At 39.2% G+C, this 25,482-nt stretch overlaps 1 long non-coding RNA gene across 1 annotated transcript in view; it reads right to left on the bottom strand.

The window, feature by feature from the left end:
* Positions 1–23,043, bottom strand: part of LOC115659679 — an 80,861-nt gene extending 57,818 nt beyond the window's left edge. Inside the window, exons 1-2 of the long non-coding RNA XR_004002628.1 lie at positions 22,984–23,043; positions 22,514–22,689 (exon numbers count right to left, since the gene is read on the bottom strand). This is a non-coding gene — a long non-coding RNA (uncharacterized LOC115659679). The remainder of the gene's footprint in view (positions 1–22,513; positions 22,690–22,983) is intronic.
* Between the last annotated feature and the right edge of the window lie 2,439 nt (positions 23,044–25,482).

Raw genomic sequence — 25,482 nt, 5'->3', positions numbered from 1 at the left:
GTATTATGACTACAATCTTACAACATATGGGTCATTTTTCTCCCTACAAAACATATGGACAAAAGTTGACTTGTAAAACTTAACTTATTCTAAAGTCAGTTTATGAAACCTATATTCAAGTAACATTAAGGCATGGGCTACAGAGCTTTATAATTACAGATTAATTGTACTAATAGCCTCAGAGACATACAGCATAGAGAGGATGCACAATCTTAGCCACACAGGGCTTAAACTCAAATACATATAGACCCTGATAAATTCCAGACTAAAAAGGAAAAACTGCATCATTTTTAAAAATAAAATGTCCCCGTTCAACTAACTATTACCGAAATCTTAATGGAAGGATTGTGTCTCGAGAAAGGGATTTGAATGAAGAGGGAGTGATTATATTACAAACAAGATAGGCTTAGTGGATAGAATGGGAGAAGGCATGAAGATGAGAGTGGTAGAAGGATTCAAAAGGATAAATGAGACTTGGGTGCAGCAAGCTGAAAAATAAATGAGACTGTCAATATGCTTAAAACTAAGCATATGCTTAAGTGCATTACTGGACTGGGTCCTTGAAGAACAAAACAGATTTTGGATTAACTGGTTTATCTGACTTCACCCTTACAATTTTCTGTGTCAGATTTTAGCCTCAAATATTTAAGGTTTTATCTGTAAGGCCCTACGCCTATACACACAGTAACTAATATTTGTTTTCGCACAGTGTTCAGACTTAAATGTTAAGGATAGAACATTTATCTAATTGAACTCGAGGGTATACAATTCTGATCCTCAGAAAAACACCCTGGGATGTATAAAGCCACTAAGCAAGAAATCCTGTCCTGAAATCTTTTTTAGATTTCTTTGCAAAGAGTTATAATCAATAGGACAGTACAAAAAATGTTACTGTAAAAGTACAATATACTTGTCAGTAGGAACCCAATGTTATTTTCAAACAAAGCTATGTTTTATAGATGTGTCCTTTTAAGATGCTGTTCTTGAGCACCATAGTCAAGAAAGTTCTGTTCTTTAATTTATTAAACACCCTCAAAAATCTCTCAGGCAATCAAGGAAAAGTACTGTACTGAATATTTCTCTGTGGATCCCTACAGAAGAGATAGTTGTTATGCTGTGCAATAGCTCTGACTTTTGCAGTCTGTGTTAATTGCATATTTTTAAAAACCAAACCGAATGTTTCATCTTTAGGTCAATATTAGATTTCACTCTTGCAAAGAGTTGATAGTTACTTTTCAGCACAAGAATGGCAGGATTTGGGGCTGTGAAATATTTATTGTAGAATTATCTTTAGCTCCTTCTTTTAAAAGTTAAACATGTTAGAATTTCAAAAATGAGTTTGAATGTTGGCAAGAATATACTCCGCACCTTACTACATTTTACAATACTACTATCTATTTTAATGTCTGATACCATACATCAATGTCAATTTCCACTTTAGTATATTAAGAAGCTAAGATGTGGTCTTACATTTTTAACAAAAGGTAGTAACAAATACCATCTCAAGAGCCTAAATCACTCAGAAAATCATCTAACCATATACCAGATTTTACATTCTCAGAGAGCCTTTGCTGCCAATGTTTGGTGCATAGCCAACAAAGCCAGGGTTGTTATCTTGTGTCACTGCGCCTTAGTGTGTTGCAGCTGACGATGCCAGATTCAGGACAAACTTCTGAGAAATATGGCAGACTCACCCCACACTGGTAGTTATTCAATCATAAGATATATCAAGCCAGTAACAAAACTAAACTTCTGTGTCACCATACTTGTTAACAAGAAGTTAAAAATGCAGTCTTCTTACATATTCTAGCACTTATTTCACCACCCAGACACTAGACTTTATGGTGAGTGGTTACTGAAAACCAATTTAATCAAATAAAGGGATCTTCTGATCTCAAGAGATTAGCCACATAGCCAGGTCACTGTATAACTCACATTTTATTCAATAATCAAGCTGCTTTACTAACTAAAAATCTAAAGGTTTAAATAAAAGAGAAAAGAAGAAGAGAGTTAAAATGGTTAATAGATCATGTACATACAATAATGGCAATGTTCTTATACCAGGATTGCAGCAGTGATGTTATAGACTGCTGGCTTGTAAAGTCTCTGGTAACTTCCAAAAGATTGGAATGGACTCCAATGGTCCTCAGTCCATAGTTCAAATATGCTTCCTCTGTTGATAATCCACAGTCCAGAGAATCCAAGCAGGAAAGAGGCAACATGGAGATGTTTCAAGGTTCTTTTATATACTCCACCATGTGCTTGGAATTGTACTGACCCAAAACAGAGCTCACAGCACAGTTTGTGGAAAACAAAATGGAGTCCAGGGTCACATGAGCAAGTCACATGCCCTTATATGGCTTGCTGACTCACAGGGGCAGCCATTACCCATATTTTGGGTGGGGCATCCACAGGAAGGCTCACAAGGTGAGACAGGGCTTCTTCTTTGGCCCATGATTAGAGTGACTGTTCCTTAATGGGCCATCAAACTTGAATAGTCATTCACAATGTGTGGCCAGAACAGATATAAATAATCTTGTGGAAGTTACCCCAGGAACAATACATGTAAGACATAGATTACATAGTCAATATTCACAACTTCAGATATAGTGATGGTACATGGATTGAAACAAGAAAACTATTTTTAGCAAATAGTTAACTTTTCTGTTGATACCTTACATGATATATTTTGTACAAGTTTGTCACAATTGTCTAACAGTGGTAATATTAATAAAATACATTGTCATATTTCAATCATACAGCATCACACCTTGGCTTCTCAGGAAAGCTATTGGTGATATCCTAAGGAGAGATTTAATGGGGTGGATAATTAACACAATTTGTGGAGGAAAGTGTCAACATGACTTTTGTAAAGGAAATCGTGCCTTACCAATCTATTAGAATTCTTTGAGTGGTGATCAACAAATATGTGGACAAGGGGATCCAGGGGATATAGTGTACCTGGACTTTCAGAAAGCCTCTGACAAGTTCTCTCACCAAAGGCTCTTAACAAAGTAAGCAGTCATGGGATAAGAGGTAAGGTCCTCTCATGGATCTGTAACTGGTTGAAAGATAGGAAACAAAGACTAGGAATAAATGGTCAGTTTTCAGAATGGAGAAAGGTAAATAGTGGTGTCCCGCAGGAATCTGTACTGGGAGCAGTACGGTTTATCATATTCATAAATGATCTGGGAAAAAGGGGTAAAACAGTAAGGCGGCAAAATTTTCAGATGATACAAAATTTCTCGAAATAGTTAAATCCAAAGCTGACTGCAAAGAGTTACAAAGGGATCTCACAAAACTGGGTGACTTCATTTATCTGCCATTTTGTTGCCCAAAGCAAGACACATTAGAAACAATAATCCTAACTATACATACAAAATGATAGGATCTAATTAGCTGTTACCATTCCAGAGAGAGATCTTGGAGTCATTGTGGTTAGTTCTCTGAAAACAGCTGTTCAATATGCAGCAGCAGTCAGAAAAGCCTAACAGAATGTTAGGTACCATTAGACAAGGGATAGATAATAAGACAGAAAATATAATACCACTATATAAATCCATGATACACCCACACCTTGAATACTGCATTCAGTTCTGGTCACCCCCATTTCAAAAAAGGATATATTACAATTGTAAATGGTACAGAGAAGGGCAACAAAAATTATTAGGGGTATGGAACAGCTTCCTTATGAGGAGAGATTAAAAACACTGAGACTTTTCATATTGGAAAAGGGATGGCTGAGAGGGGATTCTACAGAGATCTATGAAGTCATGAATAGTGTGGAGAAAGTTAATAAAAAAGTGTTATTCACTCCTTTGCATAGCAGAAGAACATGGGGTCACCCAATGCAATTAATATGCAGCAGGTTTAAAACAAATAAAAGGAAGTTCACACAACGTACAGTCAATTTGTGGAACTTATTGCTAGGGAATGTTGTAACGAGGTTCAGAAAAGAATTAGATAAGTTCATTGGTGGCAGGTATATCAATGGCTATTAGTCAAGATGGTCAGGGATGCAACCCTGAGTGTCCTTAGCCTCTGACTGCCAGAAGCTGGGAGTGGATGACAGGGGATCATTCAGTGACTTCCTGTTCTGTTCATTCCCTCTGAAGCACCTGCCATAGGTCACTGTTGGAAGACAAGATACTGGGCTAGATGGACCATTGTTTTTACCATCTATGGCTGTTTTTATATTCATACACCTCTATCCTGATATAACGTGACCTGATAGAATGCGGGTTCACATACAACACGGTAAAGCTTTGACATGCTGCTCTGAGCAGCGTGTTAATGATGTTTGGCCAGACCAGGGCCGAGGGGTTCGATAAGGGGCAGAGGGACTCGGGGGTGGTCAGGGGCTCCCCCCAGGGTCTGAGGGGGCAGGAGCTGTGGGAGGGCACTTTTGGGGGCCTCTCAGTCCCAGAGTGGCCTGGGGGATTAGTGCAGGGCTGGGAACAGCCCGCTCTGTTTTCCTTGCCCCGACCCCAGCCATGTCGCTTGGGGGAGGGGGCTCAGAGGAAAGGATCCCCCCGCACACTCACCAGCAGCGGCGGAAGCGGAGTAGCCCGGCCCCAGCCTGCTCCACTCTGCCAGCTCCTAGTCATGGCACTCCACTTCCTGCCGGGCAGGTGAGTGCAGGACCTTTCTCCAGCTGCCTCCTAGTGAAACGGCTGAAAAGGCTGTTGTCAGGGCTAAAGATAGGACTGCACTATTGCAACCCAGATCTCAAAAGCCTAAACTAGACATGTCCTGCTGAAAAAGCAGTTGTCACCTCAAAGAGATCAACCCTTCAGGCAGACTAGGAATCAATTTCATTGTGCTGAGACCTTTCCTCAACAGCAGGACTTGTCTGCTCCAGAAGCTGGTGGAATTAATATTGTATCTGTGAGGAAGATGATTAAAAAAAAGGACAGGGAAACTAGAACTTGAAAGCTGTCTCAAGAAATTTTTACCAAAGCTATTGTGAGAACAGCCATCATTTCCTTGTTAGTGACTTCTATTTTTAGATCACAAATGACTTCTTAAATAACTAGAACACACATCTGTGAACAGGATCTAGCTAACCAGATTAACACAGTTATAAGGTAAAGTGAAAGAGGAGGGAAGTAGCTAGTTTTCAAAGGAAGTACAATGTATATATCTCTGCCCCCTTCCCCAGCATGGGCGTTAGACATAGAGAAGCATCTGCTATATGCATGCACATTATTAAAACCACTTTTCCTCCTGGAATGGATGTACTGTACATTGTAACTTGCCTTTCCCATTGTTGCAGTAGCTTTCTGCAGTTTTGTGCCCTCTGAGAACATTTTGCTACAAACAGAGGAAGCTGCTCAATCTCAGTTACATGTAGCAGAATGAGGGCAGTTGAAAAGTAACCTCTTAGCTTCTGATGATGAAAAATTGGAACACTTCCGGGAGAGCCTGACCCCACTTTCCGAATGAATTATATGACAAAACTACTTTTGACTTTACTGGAAGTATAGCAGGCCTCAAGTTTGATTGTAAATAACCTAGTTTCATCTGATTCTAGAAATTTCATGGGATGTTTTTCAGCAAAGTATGTCTGTTCTAAGTGCATGACTCTATATTTAATTTTCACCTTCAGAATTTAGATTTAGATTCATTTCCAGAATTTTCAAAACAAGGGGCCATAGTGTGCTATTAGTTTTAAAGCACAACTTCTTGAAATCAGTGGGGAGTTCTGCTTAAAATCTGACCATGTGGTATAGCTTAAGGGAAGAAATGTATCATTTAAGATTTGTAACTTTCTCTAAATCCAAAGAACTATAAAACACACCGATTCCTGTGAACAAAAGAAAAGTAAAATACTGAGGCTCACCTGTCTGTGTTTTATTTTATTAATCTTCATAATGTATTTATTGTTTTATGTACACACACACACACACACACACACACACACACACACACACACACAGAGTGAGAGCTATAGCTAAAGGGGAGAAATATTATATATGAATGAATGAATGAAATACATAGAGCCTTTGAGAAAAAAAATCTTACAGGAAGATTAAAACACATCCTGCATCAGTGATAGTTTATTGAGAAGACAAAAGAGGTGTTATCTGCACCATAGAAAAGGACACCCAAAAAGGGATTCTAAGAATGAACAGCCTTTATAACCAATGAAGTTATATAGCTTACAGATTCATACAATTCTTCAGAACAATGTTGCACAGAAATCTACATCCAGCATTCATAAATATTTTCCATACATGGCCAGAGGGATTAGGAACTGCAAATGCATTGAAACAGGGAAAGCAGGCTTGTTATTTACAAACAAAAGAGTCTAACTTGTTCACCGAACTCAGTCATGTGAGTTTTATTAAAATCATTTGAAATGGAGCCAATTTACATTATGGTTTCATTAACTCTGATCTCAAATTTCAGACGCTTATAAAGTTTTGTTTTAGGAGCTTCTTTCCTAATAATGAGAATATTTAAAAGGCTCAGAATTAGCGTTTGGTTCAGACAAACATTCGGAAGTACAGATTGTTATTCAAACTTCTTGAGTCTGCCAAACTGGGCTAGAAATCTCCCAAGAAAAAACAAATCTAGTGACATTTTTGGTGCATTTCCAGGCCCAGCCGGAAATGGGGAGGACATGTAGCAGGGCAGAAGAGGGTGAAGTGAAGGAGGTAAAAACATTTAGCTGAGTATTTCGAAATCTCAGAAAGAAGTTGAGTTTGGTTTTACAAATGGGGAAGTTTTTGGAGAAAATGGGGTCCTATTTTATATGAAATATTTCATGTAATCATGTTCATATCAATGTTTTTCCTATATAATTTCTTAATATATCAGACTTTGTGATACATTGTGATCTCTAGGCAGCTGAAACACTGGACCAGGAAGTGCTGAGAATCAAATTAGTTTCTCTCTCTCAAAAAAAATTAAAAACAGCAATATGGGAATAAGATGAAAGAGGTGAAAGCAGCAGGAGTTGAACTAAGAGGGGGATGAGAAGTGAGTGCCTTGTTGTAGGTGAAGGAGAAGTGGGGATAAAGAAACTGGTACCTATATTTGAAAGTATAGAACGTCACAGTTAAATAGTCAAAACTACCTTAACTCTCATCCCCCACCTGTACGAAAATGGGAGTCTGATATTGCTTTTTCTTTGGAAATGTGTATCACTGACCACTGAATTTATATTTGATTTTTTTAAAAAATCTGTTATTCATTCTTGATGTGATAGTTTGCCATCACCATTCTGACTCTGTTCAAGCAAATTCTCTGATCTCACAATCAGAGAGCTTTGCGCATAAGCTGAACCAATCATAATGATGTGTGAACACTGTGATTGGTCACATTTTTGCATATCATATTCCTGCACTTGGGGCAAGAATGGCATGAGGGAAGGGTTCTGGTCAGAGCATACACACAGAGAATTTCAATTGAAACATAAAAGACTTCCACTGAAGATTGCACCATAATACTATTTTATTTCTTAGTATTCAGAATAACACACACAAACCACAAAATAGAGACAGAAAACAGGCTGCTCCCTAAACAGAGTCAAAACTCACCCCCCACATGCCCGACTTTATGCTGGCTTTCTGCACACTGACTCTGGATTGTGTGCTTCCTTAGTAAACTCCTTAGGTTTTAAAGGGATGGCTTGTAGTCTTTACAGTTTTCAATACAACACAGGAAACAAAAGTCCGGGCCCAGCTGTAATTCAGAGCAGTCTCAAGGCTACTCTAATATATGCTCTGCTTCCCATGATTCCCTATGGGGCCTGGTAAGTAGAGAATAGCCCTGTCCTCTCCATCTACCTAGTACTTATGTCAGACAGGTCTTTTATGCTCGGGCTGGAAGCAGAGCTTGGGTACCTTCCTTATATTGACTCTATGCCAAATGGGGAGACATTTCTACCCCTTTATTGTAACTGAGAAGTGGATACATTTTCTCTGTGTTTAATAAGGCTGAGATTGTTGGCTAGACATGGAATCACAGGGCTCAATTTGGTTAGCCAACCGCTGTCTAGGGGCTGGCGGGAGGGGAGTAGTCAAAGATAAATCAGAAACTTGGGCCTGTGGGAGAAATGATCCTGAAGGAAGTGGGGGAGCTCCCCATTTTATAGGTTTGGTGGAAACCAGGCATAATTTAGGTGTTTCAGATGAGTTTTCCAGATTTCACTGCTCCCACTGAATCTCAATGGGGTGAAAGCACCTTAGATCCAAAATGGAAGAAAGATCCACACAAATCTGTAGCTGCCAGTCTTAACACAGCTCCAATCTGAACTCACTTAGGGAAGATTCTCATTATTTCATGTAGGAAACAAGTTTCACTTCATAATCATTTCCAAATGCATTAAGCAGACTGTACTTTTGTCAAATGGCAGAGATTCATTTTACAAAAACCAGCAAGAGAACTCAAGCAGATCAGCAGCACAGAATATATTTTAATTTGCTGCAGTTGAGAATAAAGGCTTGATAGTTGTAGGACTAATCTGTTTTTCTTCTGAGTGATGAGGAAAACATGTGTACAAAGCAAGTTTATTCATCCACTTTTTGTTAGTACAATGGGCCATGCTTGTAGCGAAGTCTGAGAAATAAGATTTACTGATTTTTTATGCGACATCAGCACAAGACAAACGTATTACAGTTAAGACAAAGGCTGGTTTAAGTTGCTTACTTTTCACATCTTTTTTGTGAGCCTTGAAAGTAGCCACTTTTTTTAAAAGGTGGTGGTTGTTTCTTAATACAAGCTCTGATCCTGAGTTTGAATACAAACAGATGGGCACCTGCAGAATTTCAGTGATTTCAATAGGCAAGAGGGACTGCCCATGTACTTCCAGACAGTTTGTTATAGCTTTTATTGGAGAGAAAGCTGTAGTTCAGGTTACATTCTAACTTCCATTCTAAGCCCCTCTTTTGAATCTTTCACAGCTTTCTCAAAAACTATCCTCTGAGGCAAAGGTTTCCACGCTTGGTCTCTCAGTCCAAAGGCAATGTCTTTTGTGTTGAAGTTAAAGTCTTAAGCTCTGTGTAGATCAAAAGCTTGTCTCTTTCACCAACAGAAGTTGGTCTAAACAACGATATTACCTCACCTACCTTGTCGTTAAGCATTTGTGTCATTAGTGAAGGGAAAAAAATTACCTTGTCCATTAAAAAGGGCTGCTCAGACATTTTTGCTTACCAATTACTCAAAATAATAGTGAATAATGCAGTCACCCCATCCACCTGATGATACAGGCTTTATACCATAGCATCACATAGGGTGAAATCTTCATCCCATCGTAGTCAATAAGACATTTGCTACTGACGGCAGTGGGGCCAGGATTTCACTCAGAGTCTTTATATACCTTCTGATCTAAACCATGTATTGCCCATTATCTGGTTAAACTTCATTTATCTTGAATATAGTCTGATTATAAAAGACACTGTTAATTGGTAAATACTCAATAACATGATAGGTCCAGCCCTGCTGTCACTGGAGTCAGTGGCAAATCTCCCATTGAGTTCAATGGCATCAATACTGAGTCTAATTCCATTTAAAGTGTAAAGTTCAACTGGGAAATAAAATGCACAATGTAATTCTTTTTATCATTCAGGTGGCTTTGGAAAATGCTGATTTTTATGCTTTTACAGGACATTCACACATAAAATACTGTATCAGTCAGCTGTACTAACCCTAAATTTCTAATCAAGTGAAAAAATGAACCTTTGAAATGAATATTCTGCCATTCTACATTAGATATATTCATTTGACAAAGGTTTTCCTTGATGAGTAATTCATGAAAATCAATCATTCATACAGACAATATTATGTATAAGACAATGAACTTGATGCATCTTCTCATGTCAACTGAGCTATTATTACGGTACTATTTATTTTTTGTACTGTGGTAACACCGCAATGCTCCAGTCTCGTTTTTCAAGGCACTATTCTGACACAACAGAAAGATAACCTCTGCCCTGAAGCACTTACAGTGAGTGCAGTTACGTGGCTGTAGAATTGAAACACTCATATGTACGTGTTTACAGTGCAACCCTATCCTATCCTGGCCATACTATCATTAGTGGCTGGAAGCCACCCAGTTGCAATCCTACCAGAGGAAATGCACAAGCTGTCAGAGGGGCCACCAGAGGTGGAACCAGTACTGAACATGGCTGCACTATAACACATCTTTATCAATTTGCCAATCAAGATTTATACGCTAGTCAAAAGTTATGGAACTGTCAATGACAAATATCACACACCAACCTCAAATAAACTCTTAATGGCACAGATCTGTAGCTCTATTTGGCATGACTGGAGGGAGGAAATGCAAATCTGGAGAGAGGCCTACACCAGCTCTACATTGCCTTGGAGTCCCTTCTACCCATTTAGGGAGGTTTTATAGCACCAAAAAAAGGAGGACAGAGCACTGGAGGAAATCTGGGCCAATGATTCTACAATACAAGGTAGTTTCCTCATGGAAGTGAAAGCCATTGGTCACAGAATCCTCCCCCCCACCATCATTATTTGTTAAAACTGTCTACAAAAAATGAAAGCTCACCATTCAGAGAGTCAGTGCTTCTATATCCTGGGAAATTTCCCCAAATCTGAATAAAATGTTTTGAATGAAAATTCCCGATTTCCAAAGTTGAAACATTTTACTCACAAATTCCCAGGTTTGGGGAAATTTCCCAGGATATAGAAGCACTGTAAAAAACCTTATCTGGGATTTTTTTTTTTAACAGATTGGGAAATTTTTAGCGCTAGGTTGAGAAAAGTTGGCGTCATGATATAGAAGCACTGTCAGAGAGTTATTATAAAGTTGTGACACTGTGACTGGTACCTCTCTTCAAGCTGTTTACTTTTTTGCAGTATTACAGAACCAATTGAATATTTATGAAATACATAGAAAGGAAAAAGAAGAAAAAATACTGTACAAACTTGGGCCCTGATTAAACAAAGTACTTAAGCACCTTTCTAACTCTCAGCTAGTGAGTAGGCCCATTGATGCTTAAAGTTATGCAACATGCTAAATTGGGCAGCCGCCCTATTACATGGGTTCATCAAGTCTGTTCCGGTTCCACAGGAACAGACCAAATGGCGAATGATCACTAGGGCTAACTGTCCAGCTAACTGTTGAAGAAGATACAGTAAAGTCCCATAGCAACTCAGTAAAACGTTAAAGAATCTTGTTCTATGTCTTGTATTCCTCAGGGTCCCATTTGCAAAGAAATTAGGAGTCTTTTATATGCAGTAAACTGTTAAATAAATGATGAAAATCATGGGGCAAAAGCAGGATCACCCAGAGGATTTGGGAGCCTGGGGCAAAGCAATATCGGGGGCCCCTTCCATAAAAAAAAGTTGCAATACTATAGAATACTATAGTCTCATGGGGACCCCTGTGGGGCCTGGGGCCGGGGCCGGCTCCAGGCCACAGCGCACCAAGCGCATGCTTGGGGCGGCATGCCTCAGGGGGCACTCTGCTGGTTGCTGGGAGGGCGGCAGGCGGCTTCGGTGGAGCTGCCGCAGGTGTGGCGGCAGACGGTCCACTGGTCCCGCGGCTCCGGTGGACCTCCCGCAGACAAGCCTGTGGCAGCTCCACCGGTGCCGAGGGACCATTGGACCCTCCACAGAAATGCCTGCGGCAGGTCCACCGGAGCCGCAGGACCAGCTGACCGTCCACAGAAACACCTGCGGGAGGTCCACCAGAGCCGCAGGACCGGTGAGTGGCAAAGCGCCCCCCATGGCGTGCCGCCGTGCTTGGGGTGGCGAAATTGCTAGAGCCGGCCCTGCCTGGGACAAATTGCCTCACTTGGCCCCACCCTTGGCGGTCCTGGGCAAAAGTTATATAGATTCAAAGGTGGTTTGATTGACTAAGCAAATTTTGCCAACATTCTGCATTTTAAAATGCACTCATTAGCAATTTCTAAAAGGAGCTATATTCATTGATAAATCATAGCAATTATATAATGCTTTACATCTTTAAAGTGCTGTACAAAAATATCATTAATAATTAGTTCAAGGCCTCTGCAAAATCTGATTCCTGACTCCCTCTCTATTCTAGCTACTTCTAGGTCCTCTATTTTCCTCTTTCCTCTGCCCATACCCCACAACCAATTGCCCCTTCATGTTCTTCTGCTCATATCAATGCCTCCTTACATTCAGCGCTTCACAACCCTGCAATGACCCTTTCTCGATTTCCATTCCCTTCAGATACACTCTTCCTAAAAGGTCTATAAATCTTAGCTCAGGCATTGCCTAAACTTGAGACATCTAGCATCTTAATCAGTATGGTCCCTTTACACACCTACAAAATAGCCCATGCACCCATGTAAAAAAATGCTTTCAGCAGTACAGAGGTGATCACAGAACTGTTACTTACTTTGAGCAAGGCTAACCACAGTGTGATCCTCCACAGATGCAGTGGACTGTGAATAGGAATTGCTGGTACAATGGTTTCAATTACCAACCCATGGTGCAATTCAGGAAATGCCAGAATTCAGCAGAGTTTCAGTCATTCCTCCTCCTATTCCTATCATGACCCTTATGTCAGGAGCCACAAATTACTGGTGTAGGAAATTGTTCTTCTGACTTGATGCCAGCTAGGAACTCCTGCATGTTGGGGGATAGAGATCTATCGCTGTTGGCTTCTTTTTAAGCCACAGAAGTTCACAAAGGAACCTGAGTAGGTACAGTATTGAGTCCTGTGTATTCATCTGTGATATTAAATAACTGGTAGAAACTTTTTAAGAGCACTTGCTGTAGTCATATTAAGATATTTGTAAAGATTTCCAATGACCACAGAATAGGCATGATGGATTGAAAGACAGTATGCTGCCGAGTACCTTCAGATATGACTGACTATCTACCTACCAGGGCAATGTTTCCAGTGTTTGCATATTTAAGTGTTAATAGGAAACTTCATTATGATTGCATAACCCTGGACTCACAGGTTATATTCCATCACTTAAGTTCAAAATTACTTCATTTTGGTGGTATACATGCCAAGAGTATATAAATGTCCTAGTCCATAAATGAGTGACAGGATTAGAAGTAGTTTATAAGAGGTTTTTACCCATTTTATAAAAAGCTATAGTCTTTGCCAGCTTTGCATAAGGGGAATTAGCCATATCAAAATTCAGATAATTTTTAAATGCTCCAACTTTGCTTAGGGATGCTAGTAGATATAGCAAGTTAGTCGGTCAAATGTGTCATCTTTCATGACAGAAAACATTTCAAATTTGCTGCAAATATAAGCAAGAGCAGGTAATCACCTGGGTAGCGATTGGGATAACTTTTCTGAAACACTGAGAAAAAACTGACTATTCCAATAGTGTTGGAAATTGCTTAACTTCAATTTTCAAAATAATTATCCTTAATACAAATATTATTTATTGGATTTAAGGTCCATATTTTAAATGGATCGCCAGCACTAAAAAGGAAAAAAAAATCACACTGCTTTGCAACTGAACCTTGTTTGCACTTCACAGCTGCTGGAGAAACAGCACTCAGACTAGTATGGTATGCTATGAACCTGTCAGCTAGGTTAATAGGTGCAGAAAAAAAAAGAGGATGCCAATATATAACAGCTGTTATCTGAGCTGGGGAGGAGGGTAATTATCTTGGTAGTGACATTTCCAATGAACTGTAAGGCAAAGAGTAGATGTTGTCCATGAACAAGAGGTTGCAGTACTCCAGACAAATATTACGTCCTCCCCAGGTCCTTGCCAAACCATAACTGCATTCAAGGCAGCAGAAATTTCTAAGTGAACAAGGAAAGAAGAGAGACCTTTAGATTTGTCTAGTAAAAAGTCATTAGCATCTTTGCTTTCAGAGGAGCAAGAAAGAACAATGCCAGATTGAAGGGATCCTGGGAGGAGGGGTGGGGAGGATTTTTAAGGCCATGGAAATAGATCACATACCGAAAAAGTTTAGAGACAAAAAGGACGAGGAAAATTGCCCGAGACAGAGATAGTATCAAAAGAAGGGACAGATTGGGAGAAAATTATTGGGGCAACTATTTTAGGACATCACACTTCATACCCCTCAAGGAGGAGGACAACATTATACAGGCACTTCGAATAAAGGGATGGATTCCATACAGTTGCATGGAAAACTACAACACTGGAAGGAGAATCCCAGAAGACAAGGTCTGTTTTGAAGATTATAACCAATGATTTATTCTTTGCTAATCAGATTGTTTTACTATGAGCTGATTAGGTTTAGTTTCCCTACAGCACTATTTCAGCCAGGAACTCAGTGCTCTATAAGGTCTTGGTGATGGTGGGAGCTTTTACTACTGCTCTACTGAAGTACTTCTTTTCGGTAAATTGATGAAAGGAGATTGGTCAATAATAATGAGATTTTGTAGCTTCAGTTTGAAATAGACATATTTCAGGGTTTGAAAGTGGTGCAGTTTACACTGACTTAAGTAGCACTTTCCTCTCTGTCATGAATTTGCCCTATGAGACTGTCTTATAAAGTAGGGAGACCAGTTGCTGAGATTCTTTTCCTCCCCAAGCACTTTTGCTGTATGGCAAAATCTTTGCTGGAGCTATAAATGTTCATATTTCAAATTTACTCTAACTGGCACTAGGGTGACCAGACAGCAAGTGTGAAAAATCGGGATGGGGGGGGAGGGTAATAGAAGCCTATATAAGAAAAAGACCCCAAAATCGGGACCGTCCCTAAAAATAGGGACATCTGGTCACCTTAACTGGCACCTTGTTTCTGCCATTATGTGAATAAACACTCACTGTAAATGTGTGGTTCAGTGTCTGTGTGAATGAAGTATTTTTCATGAATGTTAGATCCTGGAAAACAAGTTGAGATCAAAGATTCAGACTGTGGATGATCCTCTATGCAGGATCTTTCCATTCCAGGAAAGCAAACATCATGGAAACGGAGGGTCACTGAAGTTTGAGACCAGCTTTATGAATGAAGGGGTGAATGCAAAGGCCTTTGTTACAGAAATGAATCAACCATAACTATTTGGCCAAGGTCAGAGGTGCTTCGAAGGGACTGAAGTAAACAAATTTAGCCTTAGAAATGGTTTACATTAATGTCCTTATGTCTGCTCCATTGCAAACTAATATCATGAGCATCCTGGAAACTAAAATATGAAGAGTGCAAATAAAATCATTTTTGGAACACTAAAGCATACATTCCTTAACTACTACCTATTCTCTGGCAGTATAAAAAGACATCACCTTTGACATACAGTATAATCAGTACATGGTTAAAGTTATGTAATATAGTAGTTATTTAACATAGCTCAATACTAAAGAAAAAAAATACATGTCCTACATCTGACTACAACTTGCATACAGTATCCTTGTGTTCCTCTAGACTGAATAAATGCCAGAGTTGTAGTGCTTATGGAAAAGCTCAGATCTATAATCAGGCGGCCTAATGTGTGCTTAGGGGATATATAACACAAGGGAACCATAGTAAGTATACTGGAATTCATAAATATTTATAAATATCTATATCTGAAACTTTAAAAAATGAAGTTTTCTGAAGAAGAAAGACAGCCATAATTATAGGGTGGCCAAACTGTGGCGGTTTTCAAGTTAAAGTGTGGCTCATGCAACCTATCATGCCCCCCACCCATTCTCCACCTTCCAGACAGGTGGAAGGGGAGTTCGTGGCTTCTGCCCTGTGGCGGGATGGTGGGGTTAGGGGCTTCTGCCCAGCGGAGAGGGCAGTCTAGGGACTTCATTCCCACAGGGACACATCTGCTGGGGCTGGGTGCTTCAGCAGGAGCCCCAAGCCCCGGCAGATGCCTCCTGTGGAGTTGAAGCCCCAAGACCTCCATCCCTGTAGGGCAGAAGACCCTAGCTACACCACTGCTCTGCAGAGCTGAAGCCCCAAACACCAGCAGGTGCACACAGTTCTCAACCTTCTGAACATTTTGTATGAGGCTTGGAGGGTCAGTAAGTTTGGCCACCCCATTATAGAGAAACTATAGTGTCTCCAGAGCTACAGTCCTAACTAGATTTCTGTTACAAGCTCAAATTTGACTCTAATTTCACCAGAACTAAAGCATTCTTATTTAAATTAATGAGACTGCTCCTGTGAGTAAAGTAAGGATCAGGCCCTAAATCTTCCCTTTATAGCATGGAGTTGCCCTCACATGCAAACCTAGCCCTAAGTCCTACAAGCTGCTCAATGTGGGCCAGTCCATGAAGAGTCTACAGGGAACAGCTTGTAGGACTAGAGGGCTCATGGCTACCAAACATATCTTGAAAAAACTGAATATTTGTTTTGATTCCCTAATTAGTCTTTTCCTGAGGTCCAATGTATTAGATTTTTAAGATCAACAAGTTCTTGGTTTTCTCAGACTTTTCCCTCTAACATGCTTTTAATCGCTCAATTTTCCTTTGGTCACCCAAACTCTACAAAACTTTCTGATGTGTACTGATAAGAGCAGCACTGATTTGGAGGAAGAAGAGATCTCCCTACAGTTACATTAGTACTGAAGCAGGTTCAGAGTGTAGCAGATATTTTGTCTTTCAAACCAATGAAACTTTATGGATAAAGTTTCTTCTTTGTTTCTTTCCCAAAAGCAAACACCTGCCTTTTTAGTCCACAAATACGCCACTTCAAATAGAAGAAAGCTTAGAAAAGGCCAATGCAATCAAGACTATCATGGTTTATTCTTATGCTGGGATGCTTTGAAGAAGAAATGTAACTCAATTACAAGGAAATATGAACAGAGTAAGAACCATTTTATATGCAGAAATAAGAAACACAAAATATGCAACTATTTTAGGCACACAGAGTCCCCATCTGAGATCAGGACCCCATTATGCTAGGCACTGCACAGATATAGTAAGAGAAAGTCCCTTCCCAAAGAGTTTGCACCCTCAATAAACAAGACTGAAAAACAGTGGAAGGGGAAATAAAGGTACAGAGAGGTGAAGTGACTTGTCCAGGGTCACATGTGTGAAAGTAGAATGAATTATATAGTAAGAATAAAAAGGATTAAAAAAATGTTGTCTGTACCTTTAAGCAAAGTTGTTGAAATGTTGCAACCAGGTGTCAGGAATACAGACATTAACATAGAACAATTGCACCGTTTAAGGGCAATTGGTAAAGCATTAGCCTTAGATCGATAACAGTTAGTAAGAAAATAGAATATGCATGCTGTGCCCCAGGTGAATTTTACTGTTTTGATTTCTTTGTCCCTTTGTCTAAATTCCCGCTCTTTTATCTGTATAAATAAGACTGTTTGGGCCTTGCATGGCCACTCACATATTCTAAATGTTATTGGCAGAGCGCTGACAAATTGTGAGTCCTGATTCTAACTTTAACACATGGCATGTCAGAGGGAAAGCCAGAAGTGGAATTGACGTGTTCTGACTCCCAGTCCAGTGCCTTATCTGCTAGACCATACTGTTGTACTTCAGACAAATCTGCCTGGTTTCCAGTGATTACTGGAAACTGGTCCAATTGTATATATTAAGATTTATGTGCAATATTTTTTGTTTTTAAGATGGTTTCCTGGTCTTGTGTCTAGCTGTGAGTGAAACATCTTCCACTCCTAATTTTACTTAGTCCTGAACTGCACCAAGGTAGCATCTCCTTTTAATCTTTCAGCTAAATTCTACCCTCAGTTACCCCTCGTACAACCTCACTCACCTCACAAAGGTGTAAGAGGCAGAATTTGACCTTTTGCAAGCAACTGCTGGCATCAGGAGAGCTAATTCATCTCAGTGAGAACCAGCATTCTAGTAGCCATGGCAGGGAAAGGTTAAACACAAGTTAGATGGAAAGATGGAAGGGAGAAATATAAGGCAGGGAAACGACAAGAAGTAAGAGCGCAGGAAGACAGAACAGTATTGAAAAGAGAGTTAAGGAACAGAAGTAGACTTTTCTATATCACCTACAAACCTACGTGAAAGTCACCCTAAATAATGAATCAGTGGAAAGTTCTCGATTTCTGAGCAAGGGCCCATCCAGCAAGCCTCACTGGAGTACTTCCTGCAATGTCTCTTCACACCTCCAAAAGGCGGTAAGGCATGAGGCCATTACTTCCAACAATTCCAAGGCTCCTGGGTTTGTTCCTACATGCAGGTAACAGCAGACAACTGGAAAAAGAAAACAAAAAGGTGACAGAGCCCAAGGGCAGTTCTGTACAGGATTATAGGACCTGCTTCTTCAGGGAGGCGGAATAATATATGTCCTGTCTGGCTTAATGCCAGAATCTGCCATCCTTGCTCACAGTGAAATGGAGCACTTCGAACCATGCCAAAAGACTGAAAAATAGCTTGGTTGCTTTAGCACTAGGTATAGTCAGTGGATTGTACTCACAAACCTCTAAGGGACTGCAGGGAAGACAATGTTGCCTGTAGAAACGGAAAGCACTTTTATGTAATGAATATGGTGTGTGCGCACAACACCAGTTGCAGATAAAGGTATAGCCAGATTTCTCAGATCATATCTTGATTCCTATGTGCTAAATAAGTCATCCCTGTCTGTACTGTTTCACAGTGGAGTCACTCTGATTGAGTAGCCCGCTCTCCCCGCACACACACTATTCTGTCAAAACCATTTAAAATGGAAGAACTCATTCCTTTGAATTACCTGAAGGATATGCCCTCCAGCCACAATCAAGGAATATATAGGCCTGATTCTATTGCCTTTTTTTATGCTAAGTAGTACCTTATCAAACAAGTAGTCCCATTAAAAATAAGTAAGGCTTTTAACATTCAGTGTTATTATTGATGGCCACGAGCAATAAGTAAGAGAAATAGTGACTGCTTCTGGGGTAGCACAAGTTCCTAGCTCCTCCTTGCTCCAAAGGAGAAATATCCTGTGTCTGCTCTATATCTGGTGCAAACTACTCCCCTCCATCCCCACAGCTCCCACATGCCCAGGATTGAACTTTTGGGGAAGAACAGAGAGAAGGATCTATCTACCCCTGGCCCTGCCATTCTTGTCCACCAGGAGAAGTGGCCCCACAACAGCTGTTTCCCCTGCATTGGGCTGTGACCAATAATACAGGTAGCTCATATAGGCAAGTAAGCTAATTGTCTTTGATTTCTTATTGCCCTGCTCTGGTATGCAACATGGGTCACAACTGTGCCTACAGATAATTCATCTTTTTACACAAAATATGTTGTTTCATAATCTTTCTAGTGCCCATTTTAATACAATGCCAGCATAAAAAGCTTAAAAATAAAGATCCCATGGAATTGTCTTGCAGGAATACAAAAATGATATAATATGAATGAACAGATAATTAGATAAAGTACATTATATAAGAAACTAAAGTAAAAGAATCACAAAAGGAATTTTATCCAAGAATTCTTCTAAACTTTTGACGTAAAAGCAAAGAACATACAATTCTATCTACAAATGTCTAAAGAATCCCAAATGTACTTGTTCTGTTAGAAAGGGATTCTTTCTAAGCCAAAGTTATGAACTCTGAAAACACGTAAGCTGTTTTTTGGCAGTTTTCCTAAGTTTAAGAAAACCAAAGTCTGATTTTTTTTTTACAAAATTATTACTAAACATTACTCAGCTTCACACCTTGTTTTGAGATATTCCAGCTGATTCTGTGTGTTAAGGCAAGCAAGCCAGATTAGAAATCAAGCATTATTATAGCTGTTGCTGACCTTTCAAACGCTCTGGCTGCTCAACTAAGATTTGCAGCTAAATGAACCTTGTAAAAATCCTACTTCAGAGGAATTTTTTGTGAATAAAGAACCTTTGGGGACAGTTTGATGGTAAGGACTTATATTGAAACACAAACATGCACCAAGGTCTTTCTGATAAGAGTCAAAGTCGTTACAACTGTCTTAGACAGAAAGAGTCGTATTCTCCTCTCGCTCCAGTTGTTCACATTGCTTACTCCATTGACTTCAGTGACTCCAGATTTGCACACATGTGAGAGGAGAATCAAGCCCAAAGACTATGTGCTAATTATGCATTCTATAATGCAGTAGGAGCCTTCTTTCTTTTATTGCAGCAGCAAACAATATATTCCCATGGCCTGTGACCCAATTTTCAAAGATCTGTTTCTATCTCAAGGAAATCTTTGAAATTAAGAGTGCGTTAGGAAATATATCTGCTTCTGTAGTAGACCACATATTTGTCTGTTCTTTGTCTGGTATTAAAGATGTTACACAAAAACCAAATCTTTATTCCTTTCTAGTTTATAAGCGGCTGGTGGCATCCTAGCCATCTTCAGAAAATATTGGAAGTGAATTTTGTGCTGGGATAACATACAAGATTGACAATTAACTTACAACTGCCAAACAGAGGCCAGTCAAAAGCCACATTTAACCAGTTACTCCTCGGCGTGCTTGTTCGTATGCATGTTCATTGCAGCCATTGCAGCATGTTCATTGCAACCAAGACTCAAACTGGAATCTTTTGTCAGATCAGACATGAGAGGGCTTCCGCTTCTCTGGGCCGGTATTGCTATTGATCTTGTCTCAGTGGGAGTCCTTTAGGGATGATTCTCAACCCCTTAAACAAGGGCATGTCAAGAGTAACCGAACTGTAAAGCAGTTATGTCAGTGTGAGGTCAGACTCAGGCCCCTTATACCCACAATAGGTATAATACATTAAGTGACAGCATGAGAGTCCCCATATTCTCACAGATCTCCACAGAACAAATGCGGGGAAGGACACATGTCGTAGACCTTCGCTGGGAGTCTCAGCCAAGATTTAAATGACCACAAGGCCATCTATTTTTCACAGAACTTCAGTCTCCACACCTATTAAGTCCTCACCTATTTGCCAAAATTACCAATAAGGGTACCATGTGAGATAGTTTTTTGTAAGTTGTGTGGTGTACACCAGGAGTTGGAGCAAGGCTTCTGCCAACGTACTACAGATATACTGCCTTTTAGGAAAAAGGAAACAAAAAACTTTAGATGGTAAGAATTTTCAGTTGTTACCAGCCTTATCTAGGTTTCTAACAATGACCTACAGAGGAAATATATCATGGACCTTACTTCTGCACTGGGTCATCCAGTTTCATAACCATTTCCACAGCAACCAACTGCACAGTTAGGAACAGAGAACTATGACTCCATGTGGCAAACAAAAATAGAATGTCCTGTATACTAAAGACTGACTGAAAAGTAGGGGAGGGGAAAATGCAGAAAATTTAGAAGCCAAATGTTATATCACTTGACTGTATTAAAGGATGTTATGCAGTTTTCATATGTTGTTTAAAACTTCATGTTTTACAAAAGATATATACAGAATATGATATGATGTAAGCTCTCTTAAACTGCACTTGCAGTGAAACTGAGTGGATGTACATGTAACACGTAAGATAAGTTTAAGGCTTAATCAAATTATATCTCCTTAATTTAGAGATGTAACATTATGACTGTACATGGGGGACTTACATGAATAATGCCCATTAATGATAACGCAGTTATACTTATAAAAGCATACACAGAGGGACAAGTATGCAGGATCACTTTAGATCCTGAATTACTTTACTGGCTCTTAGATTCTCTGAATAGCAGTTAGATGAAGAGCAGAAATGGTGCTGATAAGAAATCATTGAAACCACTTAAGAGATTTACCTCTGTGTAGTAGACATAATGGCAGTTTAAAAAAAAAAAAATCTAAAGTCAACTTGAGTGAAGGAAATAAATGGCTCATGTTCAACAGCATGATATATTTAAAGTTGCTTGTTTTTCCTCAGTTTTGACTTCTCTTTTTCTTCAATCTTTCATTTAAGAAAGAGTAGATATTTGTTCTGCCAACAAAAATAAAAAGCTTGGAAGAAAACACAAACCAGATAGGGAGTAGTAGAAGTAATCAATAATCTACCAGTCATCCAAAATTCAGATTATATCCAGCTAAACTTTACATTTGTTTTGTAAAATTTAAAAGGATATAATCATTTTAGATGGCTAATGCTGCAGAGGTGACTGATCGATACTATATTTCTCAAGTGAAAAGAGGTTTTGGGATTGAAGCAATTGTTTTCTTACTTGAAAAGAAATTACATTACTGATGTCCTTCATGGACCTTTAAGGTTATCCTGACAAACTAAAATAGGGAAGATGATTATTTTGTACTTGATTCATTACTGAATTTCAATTCATTGCACTGCAGTTGAAAGCAGCTAATCCAGAGTTGTTTTCTGGAAAGGGCTATTGCCTTCTTTATAAAGGCATGCTTTTTGTTTGCTGAAGAATGAAGTGCCTTGGTTTAAAGTTTAGCACAGTAAAATAATCACTATATATGGCTGGCTGAAAAAAATATTCTGTAGAAATATTCAGAGGAAAAACTGTGTTTTCACTTAGAAAGAGGTTGTTGTGGAAAAAAATTACCTTTTCAATTAAAAAAAGAATCTTTACAACTTTTTGTTTTTCAGTTTTTCAATTAAAAAAAAAAGGAGGTGGATCAATTTTTCCCTAGAGGAAATTCATAAAAATTAACTTTGTTTTGTCAACATTTACCACAAGGAAAAACATCCATTTTCTAACAAGCTTTAATAGTATACATTAGTAAATATTTAAAATTCACTTCCTAAGCTGCAGTGCTTTTCATTGACAATTACAGGTGAACTTACCTTCATCTTTCTATCTCAAGGTCCTCATTTTTTTTTCTTGCATTGCTTTCTTTCCCATATCATGTTTCTTTGTTTTCTCTTTTTAACCCATCTCTTGTTCCTTCGATGAAGGTGATGAAGGTGTGGCTTTTTAGTGTGCACCTCTCAGATTTTTCTGATCATTAAGTTAGGCCTTCCTGTTATGTGAGTTAAATAAAAAAAAACATGGGTTTCAAAGCATTACATGAATTAGCAACAGCTATCATAAAAAGTAACAACAATTTTCTGGGGAGGCTCCTGCAGAAGGGACATATCAGGTTGGCCTGCCTGCTTCAAAATCTCAGGGTTCTCCACTATTGATGAGCAAAAAATATGCAATACCTCCCAATAGCTCCTGTTTCAAATTTTATCCCATTTTACCCTTCGGATTAATGTAATGATTTTCCTGACCTGAAAGAGGGAAGATTGATTAACAATGAATCCTGACTCACACTGATTTATCGCAGAACTGAACACTCAAAAACTTTGCCTGCTAATCAGATGCCTCTGTCAGTTATTCCGACTATACAAATAAAGCTCTCTCTGTGCATATGCATTTTGCTTTCAAGTTTAAAATAGCCCAGTGAGGTCAGCCACTCTGCTCCTTGTGTTATCCCAGCAGAGTGCTGACTTTGCCTCAGTCTCATGGCTGTACATATTTTTTTTAAAATGAGGAATTTGTTTATTTTTACTGATATGGAAACACATGAAGCTCCTTGGGATTGGCTCTTTAGATTTTCTGAGGCATTCTGGATGCAATCCAGGGGAAGAGAAAACCTTCAGGGATTTGTAGTGCTTTAGTATGAGGGAAAAGCATAAACCAAAACCTTAAAATGGTCATATTTGGTTGGGCCCTCAATAAGATGCTCCCACTCAAAGAAGGCCCAGCCATATAACCTTATTAAACACTAAGCAGCCCCAGTCCTGGGGCACTTTAAGCATTCGGTGAGTTGATCTGCCAGATACTTTGAGTGAAATCCTGGCTGCAATGAAATCAAAAGGAGTTATGCCACTGACTTCAATGGAACAAGGATTTCACTCTTATTCTATCATGACATACATTGTTGGGCAACCAGACTTCACGTCATTATCAATGCGCTGAGAAGCTGTGAGATGGTGAAGATCCTGTGCTAAACTATCTAATCATTCTATATCTCTAAACAGACCAGTGACAATACTTTAAAAACCTGCCTACAAATTATGCTTATGCTAAAAATAACTATTTGCTAACAAAATTCCAATTCTTACACGGCTTGGGAGGAGAAGATTCTGAGACTCGCTGTCTAGTCCATGGGAAAGAACTGAGGTGGCTAGAGTCTGTGAACATTTGGATCAGTAATGGGGAGTGCACACAACTTTCTAGATGGCTCTAGGACTCATGGCAGCACAGTATGAGCTCCCAAGAATAAGCACCTGCAGAGGCAGTTCTTGGCAGAGAAGAAAAGATTTGCACATAGTCCTTGATTCACAGAGCTGTAGTTCAAAGTGGTGAAACATTTTGAAGCTACAGTTGGTTCCTTCTGACACTTATGGTCTATTTTGCTATGAAACAAGGTAAGAAATCAATGCTGCATGCATATGAAAGGCACAGCATCTGGAGTCAGAATTAGATAAAACAACAAGCTTCACTATAAGAAACTACAAGGAATGAATATTTAACTGTTCAAGCTGAATGATATGTAATGAGTTCAATAATTACAACTGAAGATAGAGTTTGAAACCAGGTTCATTACTTAATTTAAATGCCTCTCTCTCCAGTAGGAGTTACATGGAAAAGGTGAAAAGGTGGTTATGGAGGAAAATAATCTCATGTTCTTTAATTTTAAAATATGCATTTCATGGTCCAGTACAAATTGTTTGATCTCATTTTCTGTACTGCCTATGTTTAGAAAGAAAGGCATGCATCTGTTGAATATAATAAACTTTAAAAATTAAGATAGAGTTGCCGTGAAATTTATGCCATCTTTGCTGCTATGGTGTTATTATATGAGTGACATTGATAAAGTGACATGATAAAGTTAGATAGTACAGCTGCTTCAGATAAAATGTTTGCACTTTTTTATTTTAAATTATTAAGAATAAAATTGCTACTTTTCATGCCTGATTCATTGGCCATTAATCTTTGGAGGAAAAACTTGCAGAACTTTGAGTAGAGTTCATTTCAATTTTTAACTGAAGTAGATCCTGGATGTCTGCTATCATGAAAAAAGTTTCATGGTAATTTAAGAAAATGCATTTGTTTGCTTATTTGCATTTCTAAGAACAAATCAGAAATATGCTCTCCTGAGATCTAGGAGCCCTCAATTGAGGCATCTAGATAATGTGAAAGTTGGCTAACCACAAGATTTCAATAATCTTAACTGAAAAAGAAGGTTAAGTATAGATTACAGCTATTCACATTGTCAAGTGATGGCTTCTTCAAGGGAGGCCACATCAATGCTTCTTTAAGGTCTGGTCTACACTACAAGTTTATCTTGAATTTAGCAGCATTAAATCGAATTAACTCTGCACCCGTCCACACAACGAAGCTCTTTACTTCTATATAAAGGGCTCTTAAAATTGATTTCTGTACTCCTCCCCGATGAGGGGAGTAGCGCTGAAATCAACATTGTCATTTAAAATTAGGATTAGTGTGGCCGCAATTAGACAGTGTTGGCTTACAGGAGCTATCCCACAGTGCACCATTGTGACCTCTCTGGACAGCAATCTGAACTCGGATGCACTGGCCAGGTAAACAGAAAAAGCCCCGCGAACTTTTGAATTTCATTTCCTGTTTGCCCAGCATGGAGCACTATCAGCACAGGTGACCATGCAGTCCTAGAATTAAAAAAGAGCTCCAGCATGGACCATACGGGAGATACTGAATCTGATCTCTGTATGGGGAGATGAATCTGTTCTATCAGAACTCCGACTCGAAGCAGCCATTTGCCTCTCTGGTTCTTTAGTAGGCT

The sequence above is a fragment of the Gopherus evgoodei genome, chromosome 11 (assembly GCF_007399415.2).
Source record: "Gopherus evgoodei ecotype Sinaloan lineage chromosome 11, rGopEvg1_v1.p, whole genome shotgun sequence".
NCBI classification, from domain to species: Eukaryota; Metazoa; Chordata; order Testudines; family Testudinidae; genus Gopherus; species Gopherus evgoodei.
The sequence above is the reverse complement of the archived record's forward strand: the minus strand, read 5'-3'. Positions and strand labels throughout refer to the sequence as shown.